This window comes from Mastomys coucha, unplaced genomic scaffold (genome assembly GCF_008632895.1).
Source record: "Mastomys coucha isolate ucsf_1 unplaced genomic scaffold, UCSF_Mcou_1 pScaffold15, whole genome shotgun sequence".
Classification (NCBI taxonomy): Eukaryota; Metazoa; Chordata; class Mammalia; order Rodentia; family Muridae; genus Mastomys; species Mastomys coucha.
The window spans coordinates 151,579,401-151,601,634 of record NW_022196897.1 but is presented as its reverse complement, the minus strand read 5'-3'; the positions used below and the strand labels follow the sequence as shown (position 1 = coordinate 151,601,634).

The 22,234-nt window shown below is 50.5% G+C and overlaps 1 long non-coding RNA gene across 1 annotated transcript; it reads left to right on the top strand.

Moving 5' to 3' along the window:
* The first annotated feature begins 2,429 nt into the window (after nucleotides 1-2,429).
* On the top strand, nucleotides 2,430-15,459 carry LOC116092537. The gene is made up of 3 exons (XR_004119301.1): nucleotides 2,430-2,518; nucleotides 13,268-13,436; nucleotides 15,244-15,459. It is a non-coding gene; the product is annotated as an uncharacterized LOC116092537 (long non-coding RNA).
* Nucleotides 15,460-22,234: the final 6,775 nt, after the last annotated feature.

The following is a 22,234-nucleotide window of genomic DNA, read 5'->3' as shown; positions in this document are numbered from 1 at the left end:
AGTCTTTGTCCAATCACAACTGCGGAAGGATAACGCACACCTCTATCCCTCCGCTGGTAAATATGATGACTTTGGATTCGTACTTCTGCTCTACCTCCCAGAGACTCCATACGCCTGAGGTTTGCCCGTGTACTGTGGGCACCTACCCAGGAACCCACTCTTCTGTGCAGCCCGCTCTTCTCTTGTACACAAGAAGAGAAGGATGAGGAGAACGCGGACAGGGACAAAGACATTGTTCCTGGATGCTCTTGTGACTTTCAGCGTCCAGGGTCTGCTGCTTTTCCTGGGAGTCCTTTTCCTGAAGCTTCAAGGACTTAGTCCTAGCTAAAAGAAGTGCCCAGGATGAGCCACCTATCGGGTGTGCCCAAGGGCAGAGGGATCACAGATAAAAGGAACCTGGGAGGCACTCCCTTGCCCCGTGAGTAGAGAGTACTCTCGGAAGTATGTGGGCTTGTTCGCGGGAGGAAGCTGACTGTGTTCTCCCACTGTGGTAGCCGTCTGGGTAAGGCATGCTGTCAACTCCCAGGTCCCAAAGGTTTGTGACTTCTTCCTGGGATGCTCAAATGTCAGGGTCTGGGGTTGTAGGGGGATGGCTCATGAGGTAAAGAGCTTTGTGTGCGAGACTATATTGGGAGACAAACACCCAGAATCCATGCAGCAGCCGGACACTACAGCTCCATCCCAGCATTTCCGCAGGGAGACTGAGGCAGGAGACTCCCTGGAAGTTCACAGGCCATCCAGGTGTGGGGAGTGAGAAAAAAATAACAAGGAGCCCCTGGCACTGACTGACTCACAAGGCCGTCCTCTGACTTCCACATGCCTGTGTGGCCTGTGTGTGCCACAAACATCGATGTACAAACATACCCCATACACATAAAGATTTTTTTTTAAAGTGTGCTTGGATTTTGAAGTTTTAATTTTATTCTGGGTTCTCCTGGCAGCTTTTTTTCCTGAGCAGTGGAAGACTAGGGGAGAACAAGAACACCCACTTGTTGTCAGCATCAGGTAGGGACGCGATGTGATGGTAGGGTCTGTTTCTTTTGTGGAATGACACAGGGAAGGTGCCCTGCAGGGCCTCAGCAAGGGCTGAATGAGTTAGAACATCGAGGCTGGTGGGGACCACTTGTGTCACCATTGTTACTGCTTCCCTGGGATGGAGGGACACGCTGACACTCAGCTCTGCCCAGCACTCCTGTGTCTCCAGGAACACTGTGCTACATTAATAAAGGCCGTGAAAAGACCTTAGAGACACGCTTTGTTACCGGCTCTCTGCCAGCCCGCTGAGCCTGAGACCATGACTAATGTGCCTTAGCTCCAGGCTCCAGGCCGCTCAGAGCAGTGGCTGGGCAAAGGGATGAAGAAGTGGTCTCCCGGAGGATGGGGGGGTGGGGTGGGGTGGGGGTGGGGTACAGGTAAGAGGCAGTAGTGAGAGATCATCGAGGAGACCCAGGGCTAGTCCCCTGGGATTCATTTTCCTTGGCACGTGAGAGCTTCGTGGATTGTCTACCCAAAATTAAAAGGCTTTTTCAAGAATGAGGCTTGGACAGTTCGGATCTGAGATAAGCCTGGGGTATCCTGAGCTACCACAGTAGTGAAAGCAGAGGAGTTGTCTGTGTGCGAGGACAGGTGGACAGCCAGCTCTGGTCTCCCTAAGAAAGAGCTAGAGCAGAGAGGGGGAGCTCCTGCTGCAAGATCTCTAGCCACTAATTCGCTTGAGGCAGCCTTGTAAACCTTTGGATCTGCAAACTGGTGGGATGTGGCCTTTGTGCGGGCAGTTTTGAGTCTGAGGCTGAAAAGAAAATGTGCAGGGTGTCGTGTGCGTGTGCGTGTGCGTGTGCGTGCACGTGTGTGTTTGTGTGCGATTGTAATTCCAGTACTCAGAAGAAGGCTGAGGAAGAAGGAGGATCACCCTGAAATCAGGGCCAGCGTAAACTACACAAACTACACAGAATTCTAGGTGCTTGAGAGCCAGCCAGAGTTTAGTGCACGCTAGGTAAACGCTCTGCCCACTACGCAAAATGCCCAGGTCTCTTAAGCCAATTTATTCATGGCAGTGTGTCAGAGCATTGTAGAGAACATTATTTCCCAGTCAATCCCCAGTTGAAGGCATTTGGATGACCTAGCTACTACCCAGGACCGGTCCCACTTTATGCAGGGACGTGTTGGTGGCCGGGGACGCGGAGGGCGGAGCGAGGCGAGGTGCAGGCTGCGGGCGGGGCGTGGTCTGCGGCCCCCAAGGTCACTGACTCCTGGCGTCGCACCCGCATCGGCGTCCTCAGCGGGGTTTCGGGTGCCTGCTGCCGCGGGGGATACCATCTGCGCCGCGCAGGTGTGCCGGGCCCTGCCCAACCTGGGGCGTTATGAACACTGCGTCGATTGTGACTCCGCGCACCCGCCGGGCAGCTGCGCCCGGGGCTGCCATCTGTGCACGCGGGCGGCTCGGGGCGGCGGGGACGCGCCCTCCCGGGCCCCATTCAAACGCTGCCAAGGTCTAATTGATGAGAAATGTCCCCAGCAGGTGCGAACCTGTCTCCGGAGGCGGCGGCGCCCGGGAAGCGGCGGCAGCTTCTCCGGGAGCGCAGCTGTCGCGGGGTCATTACCGCAGCGGCGTCCCCCGGGCATTCCAGGAAGCCCGAAAGCCCGGGTGGGCGTGGAAGCTGGGGCGGGGAGGGAACCCCACCTCCTTCTGCTCTTCCATGGCAACCTTCTGCCAAGATCTCCGGGTTTGGGGGTTTTCTTTAGATCCTGGTATGAGACCCGGACCAGTGGAGCCTCATCAGTCCAGCACAGCAACAAATGGGAGCTCCTCCAAGACTCTCAGCTCTCCTTGTCCCCAAAGGACTTTCAGAGGTGTAGAGGGACCCTTCTACTCGGGGTAGTTGTTGTTTACTTTTCTTTTCCTGTGTTTTGTAGCGTTGGGAGGTTCAACCCAGAGCCTCACGCATTTTGAGCAACTGCTTTGCTCCCAAACCCTATTCCCATCCATTTTTAATTTTTATAGAGACAAGGTCTTGCCAAGTTACTTTAGCTTGGGCCAGAGGTCGATTCTGAAGGGTAAGCAACACTTGAATGTTCCATCCTCCTGCCTCAGCCTCCATGGGTGACCTTGAAGTCCTGATCTTCTTGCTTCTACCTCTCAGTACGGAGAACCCAGGCATGCACATGCATCACCAGGCCCAGTTTATGCAGGGCTTGGGATAGAACCCAAGATCTGTGCACACCAGGCAAACACCCTACCAACTGAACCGCACGGCCCGTCAAGTTGCGGGTCTCTCCAACTAGTTGAATCTCTGAGGCTAGGGTCTACTGTTCTTAAGACAATGACTCTTGAAAACATTGTTGACCCCAACCTCCAATAGCAATGACCCCAAAGACATGCCCAAGTGCCCCTACCTCCTGTAGATGTAACCTTATGTCATTAGGGTCAGAATCTTAGGACAAGATTTTTCTAGATCAGAGCAGCCCTAAGATCCATGATGGCCTCTGGTGGGAACACCAAGGATGACATTCCGAGATCCAGGGAAGCAGACAGGCAGAAGCAGAGGCAAGCATTAGGGTGATGTTGCAGAGAGCCCAGGATTGGCAGGTGATGGTGGAGGGGCAGGAAGGCTTCCTCCCTAGGGCCTTTGGAGGGAGCGTGGCCTGCTGACTCTCTGGCCCCTGGAAAGATGATGAAGTATTTCTGGTGTCTTAAGCGGGCAAGCTTGTCGTGGCGTGTTGCTGGAGCAGAAAAACCAATACCCCTCTGTGTTTTGAGACCGACCACTCCCCAACCTCCCCCACTCCCCCACCCCCCAGAGTCATGGTCCCCAGCTGGTGCTTCTGTTCTAAGGGTCCCGGGAACCCTTGGGAAGTGGACCCTGGCCACCGGAAGTAGGTCACTGGAGGCTTCTGGATGTGGCCCAAACCGTGTTTCCTCTTTATTCAGACACTGTGTGACCTCTCTACTGTTGTCCCTGCCACCATGAGCTCCGCCATACCTCGCCCCCACAGCGAGCTGAAGCCGGAGCCAAATCAACAAGTTCTTGATTGTTTCTTTACAACAACAAGAAAATAACTGTGACTCCCACCCCACAGGCAGCAGCCTGGTGTTTTTCCTCTTAGGGGGGACTCTGGCCAGGATCTGTAGGATGAGAGGTAAAGAAGGGTCCAAGACCTACCAGGAGGCAGATGGGAAACTTCTTAAGCTCAAGAGTCCTCAGTGTCCCCCAGGAAGAAAGGTCAATGACATTTGCAAAAGAAAGGTTTTGCCCTCCAGTCACACTGTCCTTAGCATCTGTGCTGCTGGGATGGACTGGCAGCTTTTGAGATCTGGCCATGGACTGTGGTTGGTTGTGTTTATTAGTGACATGAGGTGAGAGGCCTCCGGTCCTGTCATACTACCCCACTAGGATTGAGAACTGCTCCCTCTAAAAGCTTAGATTAGTTACCATCCTCAGGACATGAAAATGACTTGAATTGTTTCATCTCTGAAGGGAAGAAACTTGGCAGTGGCTTCCCCAGACTTGACACCTGTCCTCCTGCTAGAATCTGAGGTGTCCAGGAATGAGTCCTGAACTCCTACTCATACACTGAAGCCCCAGCCCCAGGACCCTGGCATGTAACTGTATTTGCAAGTGGAATTTACAAAGTGAAATAAGGGATCCATGAGATGGCTCAGCAAACAAAAGTCCTTGACACCAAGCCTGCTGAGACATGACTCTAACCTTTATATACACACCACACACACCCACCACACACACATACACACATACACATACACACACATATACACACATGCACGCACATATATATACACACACAAATGCACACATGTACACATGCACACACATAGGCATATATATACACACATGCACACACATACATATATATGTAGACATACACACATACATACACACATGCACATGTGCACTATATATACACATATACACACATAATCACTCATACACACACATATACACAAGTACACACACAAATCAAGCAATCAATCAATGAATGCAATCAATGAAGCTGTAGAGATGGCTCAGTGGGTAAAAGCACTGACTGCTCTCAGAGAGGACCCGGGTTTGGTTTCTAACACCCACACGGCAGTTCATAACTTCAGCTCCAGGGCATCCAGTGCTCTTTTCTGACCTCCATAGGTAACAGGCACACACATGGTGCACAAACATGTGTGTAAGCAGAACATTCAACACCACAAAAAAAATGACTTAAAAAAATAGACAAATGTTATGTAAAAACCAACTAGTGAATTAAGTCTACGTGAAGTCATTGGGCTGCAGTTTAATCTGTGTCCTTGGAAGAGGAAGACAGGACAGACAGACAGAGGGACAGCCTCGTGCACACACTGGAAGAAACCCCTTCCTGATACTGTAGTCTCATAGGCCAGGCCCAGGATTGCAAGACAATCAACTGTCATCTAAATCACACAACTGTGGTGTCTGCTGTGACACTCCTGGCCAATGATCCAGGCAGTAAGGTAACTTCAGGAACACAGACACAAATCTCCCCCGCTTCTCCCCCTTCACTCTCTCACCATCCCCTCTCCTTCCTAGAGGGGACCACAGAGCCTGTGTCTGGAATAGGCAGAGATGATCAGGTTTCTCCTTACATGAGCCGGAACATGCTGTTGACAATTGTCTTGTGAAGTGACAGGTCTTGAATGCTAGCAGCATTAGTCATACATTTTTACATTTATTCTGTAGTGTGTGTGTGTGTGTGTGTGTGTGTGTGTGTGCCTGTTGTGTATGGGTATGGGCACACACATGCCACGGCTAGAGTATTAAATGTCAGAGGACAGCTTTCAGGAGTGAGCTATCTATCTCCTTCCTCCATACAATCTAAGTATTGAACTCAGGTTGTCAGGCTTGGTGGCAAGCTCCTTTACCCACTAAGCCATCTTGCTGGCCCAAGATCAATCACTCTTAAAGTTTCCATATGGCATCTTACAACCACCTGTAAATTCAGTCCCAGAGGATCCAATGCCCTCTTCTGACCTCCTTGGGCACCAGGCACACACATGATACACAAGACACATGCAAACAAACACCTGCTCACACAAAAAGTAAAATAGAAAACCAAGTGCTTGCTATTTCCTCTCCCATGATGTGCATTCCCTGGTCAACTGCTTGCCATTGATTAGCTATTTGACATTCTTATTAAAGACGTTGCCGGGAGAGTCTGGGCTTCAGGCTAGGCTTGGGTCCCCCCCTTATCACTCTTTTCTATCTTTTGTAAGTTTGGGAGAACCTTCTTCATGCTCAAGACGCTCTCCCACTCTCTACTTCCTGCCAGTAAGTGTTGAGTGCTCCAAGCCCGGCTGGCTGGTGAGGGCAATTAATTATTAAACACGCACTCAGTGGGGAGAGATTTCATTATGGGGTCATTTAATTAAGCAGCGGGCCAGAGGGACTGTGTTTGAGTTTCACATGCTCTTGTTTCTGAGTTTGATTCTCTACTGTGGCTAAACGTGCAGACAGGAAGAGCCCGTATCAGGGAAGGTGAGCCTGCCTTCTCCTTCCTCTTTGTTTCAATCTCCTTCTTCCTACATTTCTTTTTCATTTCCTCTTTCTTTTTTTCCTGTGTTTCCCGAGATTCCTCTTCTCTCCTCTTCCCCACTTCCATTTCCTTCCTTCCCACTCCCCCCACTTCTTCATTTTTCCCACCCTTCCTCCTTCCCTCACGCCTCCCTCTCTCCCTCTATTCCTTATTAGATTATATTTGCTGACTGTGTCCCATACACCATTGTCTCCGAGTGCTACACAAATGCCCAAGGAGGGCTTGAGTCCTCTCTGCCTCCCAGACGGTTCTGTCCCCATGCCTTGGTTTTGGTGGGGTCTTATTTCCTGTTATGCGTTTTTAAAATGACAAACCAGTTCATATTCACTATAAAACCACCCCTATGTCCCACACCCGCCTCACATTGAGGCTCCCTCTGACCTGGCTCAGGATAGGGTACGTTTAACTTCCAACTCAGCCCTTGAGCTTGGGCATCCAGGGGCAGCTCAAGTTTGCAATCTCTTGCTCTGTGTAAGGAGGGCAACAGAAGAGCCTTCTCTGCCATCTGCAGGTATGGGGAGGCCCTGGGCTCTGTGCCACCAGAAAACCCTGCCCTAGCCCTGAATGCTGCCTGCCTTTGTACTAGGTTGGTCTGGTGCTGCTAAATTCTGTAGCCCAAGACCTGGTTATTCCACTATGATCCTCCTGTATACCGGCTTTTATTGTGTAAACCTTGCCCCTCAAGTTTTTCCTGATTGGTTAATAAAGATGCCTATGGCCTGTAGCTGGACAGAAGAGAGGTATGGGGAGCTTGAGGTCCTGCCTGGGCTTAGGGTCTCAGGCAGAGACCACTGGAGGTGGAGGGAGAATGAGAAGGAGGAGGTTGCCATGGGGTGGGTAGGTCATGAGGGCTGGCGTGTTGGAGTAGGGACTACCCAGGAGGAACATGGCAAGTGAGCACTCATTAGGCTCTGCCCACCTTTCCCGGTCCTTAGGCTCCTATGCACTTGAGGACATGTCCACCTTCCCCGGTCCTTAGGCTCCTATGCACTTGAGGACATGTCCACCTTCCCCGGTCCTTAGGCTCCCATGCACATGAGGACATGTCCACCTTCCCCGGTCCTTAGGCTCCTATGCACGTGAGGACATGCCCACCTTCCCTGGTCCTTAGGCTCCTATGCACGTGAGGACATGCCCACCTTCCCTGGTCCTTAGGCTCCTATGCACATGAGGACATGTCCACCTTCCCTGGTCCTTAGGCTCCTATGCACTTAAGGGCATCTGCCCTGTTGTTGTCGGGAATTGGGTTTTGTCTTCTGGAAACTGAGAAGACATTTCATCATTTCTGTGTCCAGTCACATCCTGGACATTCAGAACAGTACCTGGGGCACAGTAGAGGAAGCAAATTGGGAGCATCTGGCTTTTCCATGGCAACCCATACCGCCCGGCAGTGTGTCATCTCACAGAGACTACAGCGCACGGAGCAGTTCCCTTCCAATTCAGATTTTAGACAAATTCCATTCTCTCCCCTGAACAAATAACGTGTAAGAAGTACACGTGTGTGCGTCCCTCGAAAGCCCCGGGCATGGATGATGGTACCAGTTTTTAAGTTGTGTGTGCAAGGTATATATGCACGGGTGTGTGTAGGTGTGTGCATATATAAAACCGTGTTTGCACAAAGAGGCCTGAGGTCAATTTGAAGCCTGGTCCCTTATCACTCTCTACTTTACAGAGTCTCTCACTGACCTGGAGGTCACCATGCTGACTTGGCTGTCTGAGGAGCCCCTAGGTTTTGCTTGTCATGCTACCAAGGGCTGGGGTTGTATATGGCTTTTATATGGATGCTGAAGATCTGAACTCAAATCCTCAGGCTTACATGGCAAAGAGTTTAGCTGCTGAGCCATTTCCCCAGCCCTTACTTATTAGTATGTGTGATGTGTGTGTATGATATATGTGTGAAAGTGTCCACACCACAGTGTTAGTGTATGTGTGTGCGTGTGTGTGTATGTGTATGATACATGAGTGAAAGTGTGCATACCACAATGTTAGTGTGGCAGCCAGGGAATAGCTCTATCAAGTCCGTTCTCTCCTTCTACCCCATGGGTCCCAGGGATTGAACTCAGTTAGCCAGGTTTGGCAGCAAGCCTCTTTGCTCACTGAGCCATCTTGTCAGGCCTTATACTGATACAGGCTACTCAGTATTGAGTCCACAGGGCACAGTCAGTTGGGTTTGATGTGTGCCATGTGTTTTGTTCTGATGTCAAAAACTCAGAGCTGGCTCCAAGACAGTCAGGGTTGGGGGACTCTGGGAAGTCAGATGTTCCATATGTCTGGGGGAAGTAGCGATGATTCCCTGGTTAGAGGCCATTAATGCACTCCACTAGGAACCATTAGTTGAGTTTCTACAGTGTGCTACGAACTGTTCTAGGGCTGATGCCTGGTCTCAGGCAGACAATTCTAGCAAGGAGAAAAAAGTGGTAACCAAATGTCTTAGTTAGGGTTTCCATTGCTTTAAAGAGACACCATGACCAAGGCAACTCTTATAAAGGGCGTGGCTTAATTGGGACTGGCTTACAGGTTCAGAGGTTCAGTCTGTAATCATCAAGGTGGGAAGCATGGCAGCATGCAGGCAGGCATGGTGCAGGAGAAGGAGCTGAGAGTTCTGCATCTTCATCTGAAGGGAACCGGGAGAAGACTGCTCTCTTCCAGGAAGCCAGGAGGAGGGTCTCAAAGCCCACCCCCACAGTGAGGCACTTCCTCCAACAAGGCCACACCCACTCCGACAAGGCCACACCCACTCCGACAAGGCCACACCCACTCCGACAAGGCCACACCTCCTAATAGTGCCACTCCTTGGGCCAAGCTTATTCCAACCACCACACCAAATAAAGAAACAAACACGAGAAAGATGTTAAGAAGAAGCAGGGTCTGAGGGTGTCATGGTCACCAAGACAACAGGCTGCTTAGCCTGAGCCGCCTCCAGGAGGTGGAGTTCCAGTTAGGAGGTGAGAGAAAAGAATTTGAACCACAGGAAGGACAAAGTAGCCAAGGGAGGAGACACGATGTTGCCCAGTGTGGATGAGACAAAGCCAAGCATGGCTAGATGGAGTCCATTAGCCACAGTAGGCACTGTACCTCCTCTCTCTTTTCAAGAAATCCTTTGATGGGTAAGCGCATAGAAAGGTGGCAGCGCACGCAGCATCAAGTCAGACTCACGCACGGTGAGCTCTACGACTTAGATCACGGTGGCAGCGCACGCAGCATCAAGTCAGACTCACGCACGGTGAGCTCTACAACTTAGATCACGGTGGCAGCGCACGCAGCATCAAGTCAGACTCACGCACGGTGAGCTCTATGACTTAGATCATGGTGGCAGCGCACGCAGCATCAAGTCAGACTCACGCACGGTGAGCTCTACGACTTAGATCTAGGTGATAGGATTGAGGGAAGCAGGTGGGTGAATATATTTTCTACCAAGAGCTGGAGCAATGAGTAGCTAGGCTACAACATGGGCTGTGTGTAGGACAGAGAAAGGACACAGCGTCACAGTGAGGGACCTCAACTTATGGTGGCCGTGCTTGATTGTGTGTGTGTGTATATGTGTGTGTGTGTGTGTGTGTGTGTGTGGTGTGGTGTGTATAGTATATGTGTGAGTGCATGTGTATTTGTGTGTGAATACATGCATGCGTGTCTATATGTTTGTGTGATGTGTATGTGATACATGTGTATGTCATGTGTGTGTATGTTTGTGGTATGTGTATAGTGTATATGTGGGTGGTCTCTGTGTGTGTGTGGTATGTGTATAGTGTGTGGTGTGGTGTGTGTGTGTGTGTGTGTGTGGTGTGGTGTGTATGTGTGTGTGTGTATAGTGTATATGTGGGTGGTCTCTGTGTGTGTGTGGTATGTGTATAGTGTGTGGTGTGGTGTGTGTGTGTGTGTGTGTATAGTGTATGTGTGGGTGGTCTCTGTGTGTGTGTGGTATGTGTATAGTGTGTGGTGTGTGTGTGTGTGTGTGTGTGTGTATAGTGTATGTGTGAGTGCGTGTGTGTGTGGCATATACAGCCATATCTCGCTTTTTACATTGGTGCTAGAGAATCAGACTTGGATCCTCATGCTTGCCTCTCCACTGAGCAATGTCCCCAGTTAACTGTACTTAAGAGTTCTGGACGTCACACCCACAGAAATGCAATGCCAAAGGGGTGGTAAGTGAGAGAGCAAAGCTACAAGGACAACAATGAGTAAATGAGTGAGTAAATGAATAAGTGAATGAATGAATATGTAAATGAGCGAATGAATAAATGGATGAATGAATGAGTGAGTGGATAGATGAATGGATGGATGGAAAAATGAGTGTATAACTGAGCAAATGAATGAGTGAGTGAATAGATGAATGGATGGATGGAAAAATGAGTGTATAACTGAGCAAATGAATGAGTTAGTGAATTAGTGAATGAATGAAAGAAGGAAGGAGTGAATGAATTAGTGAGTAAATGAATGCACGAGTGGGTGAATGAATGAATAAGTAAGCGAATGGATGGATGGATGAATGAGTATGTAAGTGAGTGAATGAATAAATGAGTAAATGGGTGAATGAATGAATGAGTGAATGAATTAGTGAAGGAAGGGGTGAGTAAATGAATGAGTAAATGAATGCATGAGTGAAGTAATGAGTGAGAGTGAATGAATGAATGAATGAGAAAGTGAATGAATGAAGGCATGGGTGAATTGGGGCTGGAGAATGTCAACAGCTCTGTTGGGCCCCTGAAGGGAAGGGAGCCTGTGGTCTGGTGCGAAGGCATTGGGACCCCCCGCCCCAGAAAACCTGCAGCTGGAAGTCAGAGATGGAGGAAGGGCCAGATAAGATGAGGAGAGAGAGGCCTTTGTGCTGGCCTACCTGGAATTTGAGGTCACTGGTCACCGGAGATCACTGGTAACTGCCCCAGGGGCAAAGTTCCTGAGGAAAAGAGCTCTGGGCAAGACAGGGTAGGTAGCCGGGTGGGACTGTCCCTCCTTGTCCCTCCACTCTCCAGCAGGCTCCTGACAGGAGTAGCCTTCTCCAGGGACCCCTCAGGGGCTGCTGAGTGTGGGTTCTGGGGGAAGGTCTCTTGACCACCTGGGCCCATGTCTACCCCTGAGGCCCTGAGGCAGGCTTTGGTAGGCCACACATTCTGTCAAAAGTCCCTGGAACTCCAAAGCTGTCACTCAGCCTCCTGCCAAACCTCACCCACAGCACAGGGAAAGAGCAGATCCACAAGGAGGATGTGCGCGGCTCCAGTGACCTCGGACTCGGCCTGTAGGAGAGAATATGGTGTGAGTGGATTTGGACAGGGATTTAGGGACAACCGTGGTTTCCTTCATCTGACTTGTTATGTGAGATTTTATGTGTGTACAGGCCACAGTGCATATATGAAAGTCAGAGCAGGAGTCAGGTCTCTCAGTGATTGAACTCAGGTCGTCAGGTGAGGCCTGGAGCTAGCCCCACCTGAAGCCAGGCTGAAGCCTGCATTCTTCAGTTACTTTGGCAGAAAGAGCAGAAAGAGTGGTCTTGGCTGAAGCCACTTTGAGGCTGGGTGTGGCACTTGTCACCCAATGAGCATCCGTGTCAGGTGTGACTGACGATGGGCTGTTGAGGGGCTGGAGAGTGAGTTTGGGGAAAGCTGGAAGCAGAGTGAGCTGAGCTATTGTATCTGGAAGGGCAGGCTTTCTGCAGAACCTTCCAGAACAGGACCCTTGACTCTACTCTGTGGGAAGCCGGCTCAGAAGGGATTAGGGGATCAGCTAGGATCAGGCCTCTGTCTCATGAACCCCACAGTTTATCCTTCCCTCTCCCTCCTGCTGGGGTCCAGAGAAGGACAGCCACAGCCGCTTGTCCTTGTCAGGCCCCCTCCATGGGGAACAGCTCTCCTTGCAGCCTCTGGGGGCCGTGAATAGGAAGGAATGGGGATCACCAGCCCAGCTTCCAGGGGAGATGACTAATATGGGAGCTCTGGAACACAGCTTTCCTTAGAAGGTTGCGAGCTAATGTCCTGAGTGACAGCCCCTAAGCCCATGGTTCTCAATCTGTGGGTCGTGACCCCTTTGGGGGAAACAAATGATCCTTTCACCAGGGTCAAATATCAGATATCCTGCCCATCAGATATTTACATTAAGATTCATAACAGTAGCAAAATTACAGTTTTGAAGTAGCAATGGAAATGAATTTATGATTGGGGGTCACCACCACAGGAAGAGCTGTATCAGAGGGTCACAGCATTAGGAAGGTTGGGAACCACTGCTCTAAGCAGTGATGGAGCGTTACTGAGAGGGGGAGAGATACACAGAGCACCAGCAGGGCTGTGGAGATGGAGAAGCTCGACAGAACGGCAGAGCCTCCGTTCCAGAGCCTTCTCAGCTCACCGTCCTGATGATGCCCTGATTTCTGGCTTCTGCACTTGAGAACTGTGTGCAGGCAATGTCCAGTTGTCCACCACCCCACACGTAGTGGCCCCAGTGGCAGCTGTAGGGTTTGAGTCTGACAGTTCACCCTCCTGGTCCTTTACCACCCACCTGTAAAATATTGACTCAGGCCGGCTGAGATGGCACAGTGAGTGGGTAAAGGGGCTTCTGCGAAACCTAACAATGTGAGTTTGATCCCTGGATTCCACACAGTGAAAGGAGAGATCCAGTTCTTCCAACCTCCACACATAATGTGGGATGCTCATATCCCCCACAAATAATAAATAGACGTAATTAAATAATTTTAAGCCACGTCAATTTGTTGAACCCATAGGTGGGGACGTCTCCTAAGTGTCAACACTGAGCATGGGCAGACAATCCAAGTGTCCCTGAGATGCTGATCTTCTGGAAGATGGAGGCAAAGAATGCAATGGAAAGGAAGAGGGACGTCTGCCATTTCAGGACAAACTAAGAGAGGCCTCAGCAAGGACATGACATTTGAGGTAAGACAGGGGCGGGGCAGCATGGTGAAGGGTGCCCAAGGACACTGAGAACCACACAGAGTGGGGACCAGAAGGGCCTGGTCCAGAGGTTTAGGGTTTCCTTCTCCTCTGGGGGATGGGCCTCTAGACTCTGCTTCCATGTGGCTCAAACATCTTAACTGGAACTGTGAACATGCTGGGTGGGGGATGAGTGGGTCACACAGGTCACCGGGAGGAGGCCCGGTCAGAATGTGAGGGGACATGGGGTGGCTTATTGAGACACCACAGACAGTGACCCCAATACCCAGGCAATGATGGGATATGGAGGGACAGGGCACGGGGCTCAGGATCTCAGGCCTGGAACAGACCTTAGACTCTTGACATATCAGCCTGCGGCATGCAGGCAGAGCTCTTTTCTCCCTGTAGGGAACTGGCTCTCTGTTGCCCTCTTCCTTAAGAGCCAAACAAGATGGGTGGTGTCAAGCCCAGAGCCCACTAAGAATGCTTCAGATGACCTTAAGATGGTGGACGTGGGCTCTGGGGAGAGGGGGAGCTTGGAACCAGATTCCTACCTGGGAAGGCAAGAATCCAGCTGACAGCTCACCCACTTACCTGGTGTGTAACCCTGAGCCAGTGTTCAGCTTCTCTGTGGCTCAGTAGCTGTACTGGCTGGTTTTGTGTGTCAACTGGACACAAGCTGGAGTTATCACAAAGAAAGGAGCCCCCCTTGAGGAAGTGCCTCCATGAGATCCAGCTATGGGGCATTAATCTCAATTAGTGATCAAGGGGAGAAGGCCCCTTGTGGGTGGTGCCATCCCTCGGCTGGAAGTCTTGGGCTCTATAAGAGAGCAAGATGAGCAAGCCAGGGGTAGCAGCAAGCCAGTAAGTAACATCCCTCCACGGCCTCTGCATCAGCTCCTGATTCTAGTCCTGACTTCCTTTGATGATGAACAGCAGTGTGGAAGTGTAAGCTGAATAAACCCTTTCCTCCCCAACTTGCTTCTTGGTCATGATGTTTTCTGAAGGAATGGAAACCCTGACTGAGACAGTAGCCACATCTGCTAATGAGGATACTGAAAACCAGAGCTGGAGATGAGGTATCAACAGGACCTTGTACCTACCAGCAGAGGTTCCTCTTACTGCCTTTATGGCTACTGATCCATTGCTGCATTTACAGCCATGGGGTGATGATATCATCCAGGTGAGTGGCCTGGCTATCCACACTGACTCCTAGAGTCCTGAGAGGTGAGGTGGATTTGGGCTGGGGCTATGGGGATGAAGCCACATAGTACCAGCCCCCGTTGATGGACAGATCCCAAGGAGCTCTCTGCATTGCCCACGCCAGCCCACCTAGCCTTGACCTCATCAGTGGCTGGACAGCTGCTATGGACTAGAACAGTATGATGCAGGCCAAACTCTAGGTGCTGGAGACAAGAACGGCCAAACCAACCCCTGATGGCTCAGTTTCTCAGGTCAAATGTAGGATTCAACAGCCAGGAATTATTTGAGGTCCAGGGACACTCTTCTGTCATGTCAGAAAGGAAGAGAAGAGGCTGGGAGCGAAGGAGACATCTTCAGAGGATAGTCAGATAAAACCTGGCTTGAAGAAGGTCAAGTCTGGGCTACTGAGAAGGGGAGCTGCCATTGGCAGTGGGAGCCAGGGGAGGAATGCTGAAGCCCAGTGAGAGTAGCCGGTCCATACAGAGTTTAGGGACTGGAGAGATTCTAAATTGTGATCTTCAGAGACAGGGTCTATAAAGCCTCAGGGCTTGCCTTTCCAAGTCAACCTTTCATTCTGTCTGATCGCTCTACATTTGCCCCTCCACAGGCTCATCCCCCACCCTTCACCTGGCCCCCCCACAGCTCCTCCATCAGTTCCTGGGAAGCACTGCCTTGCTTGGCTCACCCCTCCACCAAGGATCCACTTCAGTTCTGACTCCCAACAGAAGAGCGTGCTCCTGGGTCAGCATTCTCTGGGGTCCATGGAGCGGGGTGCAGAGACCAACAAGGGCAAAGGTGAACCAAGCCTGGTGACCTGAGCAGGAAGAGAGGCCCCCAAAGGGACTGGAAAAGATGTTCCTTTGGGCCACAAACCTGCCCCCACATCTCCTTAGGTCACCCCCAATAAAGACTGGGAGACATCTGGAGTCCATTAGGATTCTATCATCCCTCCCAGAGACGTTTTGACTGGGCTCTGAGATGGGGTTTCTTGTACATTAACAGTGTTTATTTTCCAGTGAAGATCCTTAAGTGAAGATGGCTGCCCTGGTCCCCTCTGAGGAGACACAAAGCCAGCCCTGTTGGTCAAGGGCTCTTGGGCCTCCCACTGGGGACAGTGGAAGCTTCCAGACATGGCCCAAGGCCATGCTAAACACTCTCATGAGATTTCATCTTTAACAAATGTCATTCCCAGATCATTTTGTAGTAATAATCGTCATAAATGCAGCCTACATTCACTGTTAAGAAAGGACTTAACTATTCCATTGTCTGGAGGTAGAGGGCGCTAGAGAGCTGAGGAGTGACATCACTAACTTTCTTATAGCTGCCCATTGCCAGTCAGTCAGTTTAGGATGAGGCAGAAGGGTGGGCGGGGCTGTAATGAGCAGCTAGAAGCCACTATCAATATCAAGCATATTAGTGTGTCATAGTTTGCACATGAAGACAGACTTGATTATTGAAGGCTCTGTCTCCCTCAGGTGGCGCTACTGAGAGGTGATTGGCTCACGAGGGCTCCACCTTCATCGATAGACCAATCTCCCGATGGCTTTATAATTGGGAGTACTACTAGGAGACGATAGGAACCAGGAGAAAGTAGATCACCATAGTGTACTTCACTCCCAAGACTCACTTCTCTCTGCTTCCTGTTGTGGATTGCCTTGGTGCTGTTCGTATTTTGATGCTAATTCTGCTTTCTGGAGAGCGGCTGCCCCAACTCCCCCCCCCCCCAAGCCCCCTATCCCCTCCCTGTCACCCCCAAGAGTGGATTATGTACTCAGGTGATTCCATGTGAGCCTTCTCCCCATTTTAACTGGCAAATAAAGGGAAAGGTGGGGCTGGAGGTTTTAGAGAAGGGAGAGGGGAAGGAGGAAGAGGCACGATGAGACAGAGGGATGGAGAGAGAGGAAGATAGAGGAATAAGAGGTGGGGGATGGAGCAGAACTACACGACTTGGAGGAGCAGTAAGAAGCCAGGGATCTCATAGCCAGGGAATAGAGTGGTGTGGTGGTGAATCTGCCCAGTCTAGGTGTGCAGCTTATAAACATTGTAACAGAGTCGTGTGATCTTTGCACGGGCATATTGGGGTTGGAGATTCACAGATACAAATCTGACTGGTATTAAATATTAAGGCTGTCTGGTATTTTCCATCCATGGCCACTCAGGTGGGCAGGAGAAAGAGCACATCCACAGTGCGGTCCTTACAAGTTTGGCAGAGCTAGCTAGCCGTGAGGGGCTGGGGGAGCGATAGCAAGTCCCAGGGGTCAGAGAACCAGCTGGCCATTGGCGGAACTATGTCGGGAGTAGGACCAGTGGCAGCTTGTTCTCAGAGCTGAGCTGAGAACACTGTCCCAAGAAGGTAATAGCATGCCATTTACAAAAATACATGCAGCGAGCATCTTGCTCTGTCTTACGCTCCCTCCATGGGCTGAAGCCATGGGACTGAATAAATTCTTCCTCTTTTAAGCTCTTTTCTCAGAATGACGAGAAATACGGGATGCTGGTGGTTTGGAGTAGGAGAATGGAGGATAACCGTAAGAAGACAGGAGCCTGGCCTGTGCTGGAGATGCCCAGGGCAGAGGCTGTATCTACTTCATGGAGATCAAGAGAATGAAGAGGCAGCCAGACACTGAAGGCTGCAAGCATAGACAGGCATGTGGTCCAAGTCACTGAAGGCTGTAAGCGCAGGCATATAGTCCAGGTCAGAACACCTGGGCCTCACAGACATCTTCTCCTGCCTGCCCTGGGATGAGCTTGATGATGCTATAGTGTGGTGATTTGAATGAGAATGGCCCCTACGGGCTTACATATTTGAATACTTGGTTCCAGGGATCCTAAAGAGAGTCCCTGCATGGTGGATGCTCTGAAGCGGGTTGCAGACCCCGCACAGCCTCAAGGACCAAATCACTGCAGATAAGGCAGGCTGTAGTGGCACATGCCTTTAATCCCAGCACCCCAGAGGCAGAGGCAGGAGGATCTTCATGAGTTCAAAGTCAGACTGGTCTACATAATTCTAGGACAGCCAGGAATATATGGACTCTGTCTCGAGACAAAGCAACACCAACCCCCCCCCCCAAATACTACCGATGGCAGGGAACCCTACTGGTTCATCCCACCCAAGGCCTTCCAACCCTGAGACCACAAAAACCCCCAAACTGACAGTCCATACAGAGAAGGTGGGAGAACCTCGGCTTGACAAATTAAGATTTCACTGCTCCCTCCAAAGGGAGACAAGAATGCATTTGTCCTGCGGCTCTAGGGTCCCCAGATGCCACACCTGCTTCTGCGGAGCACCTCAGCTGAGGTTTCTGTCTCCACAGAGTGGATGCTGTGGGCAGTCTTCTTTGTTGTTTGTTTGTTTGTTTGTGGTAAGGTATGGTGGCTAGTTGTCTCTGTCACCACGGTGGCACATGGTAGACATAGATCTATGAAAGTGTGTTTCCAAAAAGGCTAGCTGAGGGGATCCCTTTCCTGGATTTGAGTGTCACATCCCAAGGGTTGCGGAATCAGACTGAATGAAAAAGGACAGAGTATGCTGGACAGTAGCGTGCATCTCTCTGTGGCCTCTCTGTGGATGCTGTAGGACCAGCTGCCTCGAGTTCCCACTGTCATGCTGGACGGCACCCTGAACTGTGAGCCACAAGAAACACCCCCCCTTACTAACTGAGATACAGGGCTTACAGATGTGAGAGGGCACAGAGGCCACCCACCAGGTTTGTGGGTCAATCTGCTGTCCCTTTAATGTCACCAGCTCTTAAACCCCAGTGTTCGTTTGCTCAGTTCACAGGCAACAGCATCCACACGTGGCTTTGTCGGGCTCATGTTTGAGCCTGAGGGGGATAGTGTATGGGTCAGGGTTTCTGGGATAGCTCTGAGAGGATGTGAGGTACACATTCTACATGGAGTGCCTACATGCTGCCCCACCACAGGGTCCTCACCAGGCTCTCCTCAGTCCTTTGCTCTCAGAATCAAGGCTGCCCTTGGCCATGTGGTGACCTCATGCTTATTATGTCCCTCAGCCTTTGGTTTGCAGAGCACTACAGACGTACTCGCTACTGCGATTCCAGGAAGGTCATAGAAAGGGCCTGTTTCAGAGGAAGGGAGTAGGGGCGGCGTGTGAACACTAGAAAGCTTTGTGGAAGAGTCAGTAGTTCCTGGCCATGATCATTTTCAAAAGCCACCCCTCTTCTCTCTTCATTTGTTCTATGTAGCAAGTTTTCAACACTTCTACCATAGTGGAAAAGTAGCCACAGACAACCCAGAAGCAAGTGGACAAAGCTGCATTTCAATAAAACTTTATTTGTACAAACAGTGACCTCCCCCCACCCCCTTGTGTTTTGCTTGTTCCTATCCCTGTGGTGCCTTCAGGACATGGTACAGGATCACTAAATATTCACCACTATAATGATTGAATCTTGCCGATGGCTAGCTACAAGGCCTTAGCAGATGCCTTTCCTCTGAGCCTCCATTTCTATGTTTATAAAGTAAAAACTTCAGCCAAGATGGGCTCTGCCTCCTCTGGGAGTGAACCATGGGCTGAGAACATTCCTGTACTAATTTCTCAACAAGAAAACGTGGGGGTCTTGGAGAGGGCTCCCTAGCTAAGGAGCTGCCATGCAAGTGCAAGGATCCTCGCCTCCCGTGCAAAGGTGGGTAGGCGTGGTCTTCACCAGTGCTGAGAGGGGAAGACCGAAGATCCCAGGAGCTTGATGGACAGTCAATCTAGCCAATCAGTGAGCCAAGTTCAGTAAGAGACCCTGTCTCAAAAACTAAGGCTGAGAGCCAGAGGATAGCTCAACTAGAAAAGGTGGACAAGTCCCGAGTTCAATTCCTGGAACTCTCAAGGTGGAAGGAGAGAATCAACTCCCAGAAGTTGTTCTCTGAAGCACACACTGAAGCAGGCACACACACACACACACACACACACAGAGAAGCAGGCACACACACACACACACAGAGAAGCAGGCACACACACACACACACACACACTTCACGTAAGGATTTGTTTGCTTAGTCGCCATCTTTGATTTGACTTCACCTTATTTTTCCTTTGTCTAAAATGTCTAGTCTTCAGTAACGGCTTGTCTCTGAGCTCCCCCAGGGAACCCTGACAGCCTTTCCACCTGTCCCCGGGCTGTCTCCCACGGAGTCTTCTCAAGACTCTTTCAGTTGCAAGCAACAGAAACTTGAACTGGCTGGGATGTAAAGAAATTTATTGGCTCGTGAAAATTAAAAGGCCATGTAAAATATGGCTTCCAGAACATTCTAACAGGAAGCTCCAAGGAATCCAAGATCTCTGCATCAGAATATCGTCTTCCGCGTGTGTCCAGCCAGGGAGGGAGAGAAAAATCATGCTTAACATGGTTTGTCATTTTAAAAATTGGACCACTTGTGGGGGCACGCTCATGCTCTCATTCCATGTTCCCCTTCCAGTGACTGGGAGTGGGGTCAGGTCGGCTAACTTGGGCACTGAGGAAGGCTGGGAGGAGAATCTATAGATCACACGAGCTGACTGTGAGCCCCCCCAGAGCAGGTGGCTGAGAAGTTCCCTCTAATATGGGCCTCAAAATAAAATCTAAGTGGCTGGGTCAGGGGGAGAAGCAGAGAGATAAGCGCATATGAATTGCTTTGAGAAACTTTATACACCAGCGGGGTTATTGTCTCTGCTGGAAGTGATTAGTGGCCGACAGGCTTTCATCGCCCTGGGAGAAGATGGAGTCTCAAGCCCACGGGAACCTGGGAAATGTCTGCCCAAAGTGGAACAGAAAAGGGCTGCTTGGGAGAGAACATCCCGGGGTTTAACACAGCAGAAAGCCTTAGGAGCCCTGAAACTTTCAGCTTTGGACCAGCTGCTGAGTATACCTGGGCTGGAAAAAGAGGTCACCATGGCAACCGAAGCACCCTGCTCTCTCGTCTGATAGAAAAGGGGGGCTCCTCCTGGAAAATCAAAGTTGAGAGATGGGCTTGCAGCTGTGTGCAGAAGTGTATGATGCTTAGGCACAGGAGAGAGGAGAGGAGCAGAGTAGAGACTCCTAGCATTTTAGAGCTGGAACTAGGGCTAGGGACGTGGCTCAACAGGTTGAGGCACTTGTGGCCCCAAGCCAGATGATCCTAGTTGGATCCCTGAGACCCACTCGGTGGAAAGAGAGAACCAACTCTTGCAAGTTGTCCTCTGACCCCACCGTGCACCACAGCATGTGTGTGTGTCTGTATATCTCCTTTACAGTACAAAATAATAATAATAATAATAATAATAATAATAATAATAATAACACATTTTTTTAAAAAAGCAAAACTTGAGTTTAAAACAAAATTGCATGGGTGCTCTGAACTGAGCCCTGGCCAGCCATCAGTGCTGGAGACTTCTTTTTCTGATTACATGCTGTTTATGAATTAGTCTTCCTCATTCACCCAAACTTTTTGTTATTTTTTCCCCTTGGGTCTCCAAACCACAAACCAAGCCAGTGGACTGTGGAAAAGCCAAACCCAGGCCATCCTAAAACTCCCACCAACAGCCCTGCAGATATCCTGGGGCCTGAGGTATCCAGAGTCTTGGGGCATAAGGCACGTGTCCCAGTATTCTTCCTGTGGTGTGATTTGAACCTGCAGGGACCTCACAAGTTTCTGTTTTGCTTGCTCGTTCTCCCGCTGGTGGCACTGCTTTGGGAAACTGCAGACTCCTTAGGTCCTAAGGGCGGTTCTTAGCTTTCCTAGCACTGGGATCCTTTAATACAGTTCCTCAAGTGGTGGCGACCCCCAACTGTTAAATTACTTTCCTTGCTACTTCGTAACTATAATTTTGCCACTGTTATGAATCATAATGTAAACATCAGATATGTGAACCCCAAAGGAGTTACAACCCACCGGTTGAGAGGTCTGGGTGGGCTGGCAGGAACCACCTGTCAAAGGCTGTCTATCCTGTAGCTCTGGCCACACCACTCTATGGTCCACTGTGATGTGAGCAGCATCTGTCACACATTCCTGCAGCTATGCGCTGACCGGCTCTGCCATGCCTTCTCTGCCATGATGCAGTGTTACCCAGTGAAGCCAAGAGCCAAAATAAATGGTTCTTCTTTAACTTACATCTCTCACATAGTGTGGCCGTGGCTTCTAGATAGTGTTCTCCAGTTTGGAAACCCTGATCTTTTTCACGCCACCACGTTTAAAGCACACAACCTCTAGTGAGATGAGGACTTCCCCCCTGGTGAAGCCCTGAATCTCCCAGGTGCACTGTGCAGCCATCAACTCTGAGAGAGGGACAGCTGTCAAGACAAAGACCTGGGAGCCTAGCTAGATCTAACAATAGATCACAGCTCTATTGTTAATCAGCTACACACGTCTGGCAAGTGGTCTTGCCGGTACTCGCTTTCGTAACTGTGATAGAGATAAAAAGCTGTGGTGAGGGTCACGTGAGGTGCATAGAGCCGGGCCTGGCACACAGAACACATCCAGCCATCAGCACGAGTGACAGGCAACCTTCCTTCCTCCTCCTCAGTCCATAGTTTCTGAGGAGAGAGGGGCTTCTATTCTGACACCTGGCAATGGGATCTCTGCCCAGGCTACTAGGATAAGAACAGTTTCCAGGATGGGGGCTGGGCATGTTG